The sequence below is a fragment of the Zalophus californianus genome, chromosome 1, assembly GCF_009762305.2.
Source record: "Zalophus californianus isolate mZalCal1 chromosome 1, mZalCal1.pri.v2, whole genome shotgun sequence".
NCBI lineage: Eukaryota > Metazoa > Chordata > Mammalia > Carnivora > Otariidae > Zalophus > Zalophus californianus.
In genome coordinates this window covers 203,548,738-203,552,663 of record NC_045595.1, presented here as the reverse complement: position 1 = coordinate 203,552,663, position 3,926 = coordinate 203,548,738, and positions in this window count along the sequence as shown.

Sequence of the window (3,926 nt, the reverse complement as noted above, 5' to 3'; positions counted from 1 at the left end):
ACTAGAGTTAATATTCTATTACACATTTTAAAGTTTGTAAGAGTAAATTTTAAAAATTCTCATCATAAAAAAAATTTTGTTTGGTCACAGGTATTAACTACACTTATTGTGGAGATCATTTTGCAATATATGCAAATATTCAATCATTATGTTGTACACCTAACTAGTATAACATATGTCATTTATACATCAATTTTTAAAAAATGGATATCTATATTATATCATACTGAAAATTATAAATATATTAAAAACTCAAATGTGGAAGGCAAAACTTCAAAATGTTCAGAAGAAAATATTAAAATATCCTTATAACTTCAGATGGGGAAAGGCTCTAGAGCCAGGCTGCCTGGGATCCAATCTGAGCTCCAGGATTCGCCAGTGGTAAAGAACCTGGACAAGTTACTCCCTGTTCGCTAGTTTCCACATCTGAAAAATCAGAATAATAATAGAAGAATTCGATGAAATCTCTTTCAGAAGTCTCCCCAATTTTGTTTGTAGGTTGTAGCTGCAAAGAAGGAATCCAAATCAATCCAGTGGACAAGATGGAGAACTTTGCCACATTTGGTTATAATCCCATGTGTCTCACCTCCCCCCCTGAAAGTTAAAGAAGTTAAAAACTGATCTAATGCAGAATGTTCCACCATGCACATCAGCCACCAGGGCTGATCCTGACTTCAAAAGACAGCAGCAGCAAAAGGGGCTATAACCTTAGCAGTCACCATCTTGCCAAATATAGCCAATAAAATTTAAATCACATGAAGTTCAGTTCAAAATAAATATGTTTCTAATCTAAGTGTGTTTTCATAGATCCTCACTAATGCTGACATTCTTGGCTTGGGAGGCCACTTGGAGTTTTCTCTCTAAAGAAGGCAGACCCCTGAACAGAGTTGAGGAGGCGGGTGGCCATAGAACTGTATGAACCAAGCTGCCACAGAGATTTAACTACTTTTGACAATCCTCTATAAAAGAGATAGTAGAGAACAGGAGTAGGAAGTTTAGATCATCTGTGTACAAACACAGCATCTTTTTAAAAAGAGTAATAACAGAACCTACCTCAAAGTGTTGTTGAGAGGATTACCTGAGTGATGTGCATAAAGCGTTTAAAACCACCTGACACTTCTTAAATGCCTTATAGGTTTTTGTTGTTGTTATTTGTTGCTGTTGTAGAAATAGCTACACCTTGTTACAAGAGACAAATGCTCTCAATTTGGCAAATCTATGCCTAACAAAGTCCAGAAATTTTAGTAATGAAGGGAAGGAAATGCTAATCAATCCTGGAGGGTAACAAAGGAGAAAAAATAACAGAAAAACATAATAATGAAAGGACAAGAGTTCACGATCTATTCATCAAAAACCAAACAAATGTAAATGAGTCGAATTGCTCTATCAATCATTTCATTTAATCATTTCATCTGTGTACATCCCCCCACCACCACCAAACTGCCTCCACCAAACATAAGCTGCATGGGATGTGTTTTGCCTTCTTTCTGCCACGCTTCCACGTTCTGAAATGTGTGTGCATCATGGGTGTCCAATAAAAATCAGTTGATCAAGAGACAGAATCTGCAACCTTGATCTGCAAATATGGCCCAGATGATGTGTTCTTTCTCTACTTGGAGGCACATTTTCTGGTAAGATGCCACAGAAAACAGAAACAGTGAAACAGAGATTCTTTAGAGGTCCAGCAGACTTTGCAATAAGACTTTCTTTTATGCACATCTTTTACAAGTCTTTATGACTTCTTAGTTTTTAAAAAGGAGTTCTTTAATTCCATAGTACTTTAAGTCATGTTTTTCAAACACTGACAAACTGCAATGCACGGGATTACAGTTCACTTGCTAAAACCAGTAACATTACAACATTTTATGTTTTTGACACAGTAAGGGTGTGGCTTTTCTGTGCTAATTTTACTATGATACCATCCTTTTCACTAGAAAATTTATTACTGTCATTCTAACTGTATCAGCCTGTTGAACACATTTGCAGCATTGCCTTGCTTTTACAAGGTGGTATTTAAAATACTGAAGAATGGATTTTTTTTTTTTTTTAAATCCTGTGAATCCCGACCCTAAATTTCATTTCTGACAAACCAACCAGCAACATTGCCTTGTCATCTAAAGTTAGTAGGTTTCCAGGAGTTTGTAAAAACATTATTTTGGACAAGTCACACAGTGGGAGTTTAATTTTTTTAAATTTTTTTATACAAGGAGTTTAATGATCTGCAATGTTCTGGGTTTGCTACTTCTTCCCCAATAAACTTTAAGGATTTATAACAGACAACCAAATCACAGATTGGAAGGCTACAAATTAGGGGAATCAGTCAGAATTAGGACAAGGTTGAATAAGGAGGGCAGATGGCCTTTCTTGCCACTCTCTTAACTAGCCGTGCTTCCCTCCTACCAAGATGAGAAGCTCGGTCTTGTTTCTGCTTTCCCCCTATCAGTGTCTGGCTTACAAATAAATTAATCTCGGGGCACCTGGGTGGCTCAGTCGTTAAGCGTCTGCCTTCGGCTCAGGTCATGATCCCAGGGTCCTAGGCTCGAGCCCCACATCAGGCTCCCTGCTCAGCGAGGAGTCTCCCTCTCCCACTCCCCCTGCTCGTGTTCCCTCTCTTGCTCTGTCTCTCTCTGTCAAATAAATAAAATCTTTTAAAAATTAATTAATTAATTAATCTCTTATCGCTTCATGGATAGTGCCTCTAACAGACATTATTTTTTTGTCAATAGTTTGAAATTTCTAGTAATGATAGGAGAAAGGGACTGTGAGCAACCCCTCTAAAATAACAGAGTCTCTCGAGGTGTTAGTCAAGTACCAGGACAACTGGATTTAAGGTCTTGGTCTGTGAGACTCAAGTGTCACCAGTAGGTGGAGTACTTGGCCAGAAATTCACGGGGGCGGGGGTGTACGTTGGGGGGCGGAGGTTGGAGATGGAGACGGTTGCCAGCTTAGCTATTAAGTGGTCCAAGCAGGTCAGGGGATGCTCATGGTCTGGATAGTTTAGCAGATACCAGGAAGTGGGTATTTAACCAGATGAGACACAAGACTAACTGGAAATGTGGGACATTAGTGAAGGATGGCACCACTAAGCTGAGGCAGCCCTCCATAGTGAGTTCCATAGGCACCCTCTCTTAGGCAATGGAGCCCCGATCTTTATTGCACACCCTCATAGCCTCTGGGCCAGGCCCTCTCCATCTGGCTGGCTGATACCCCAGAACATACAATGTTGTGGAACTGTGGATTCCAGCCACCTGCCCTTCAGCAGGCAGCCAGCAAACGCCCAGCTCAGCTGAACACACAGGTTTGGTGGGGATTCAGGAAATGAAGGCCAGCGAGTCCTCTAATCACTGGTTCTCCATCTGGTACATAAATCTATGCATTCTGTTACACTGGTTGTTTAAATAACTGGGCCAGTTTGTCTCCCAAATATCCTAAGAGGCCCCTCCCTCTTGGACATGTGTTTTGCAAGCTGGGCTCTTTGCACAAAAGTTAAGAAGTTGTCCATTTCCTTCTCCCTTCTTTCCCCTGCCTCACATTAGTTGTACCCCACCCCACCAGCTTTAATACACCAGTCCCTAAGACTTTGGGTAACTTGAACCCTTTCCTTAGAGCGTGATGAGGTCCAAGTTCACTGAAAAAAATTTGTTTCTGGTGCCTCAGTGTTAGATTAGACCCTGAATGATGATGACCTTCTAAATGGCCAGTGACCCACTTCTGTGGCATCTCTAAATTATGTCTCTATATCCACAGCATAAAGGATGCCATTCCATTTTTATATTCCAATTCTGAGTCTGCTTCCAGTAAGAGGAGGTGCTATTGGCTTGGATGAATGAGCCTCTGCAGTTGGCCCTGACAAAGATTGAACAACTGTGCTTGGAGACTGCTTACTGTCCATTTGTGAATATGCTGTTCCCTGGTTATATTGCTTT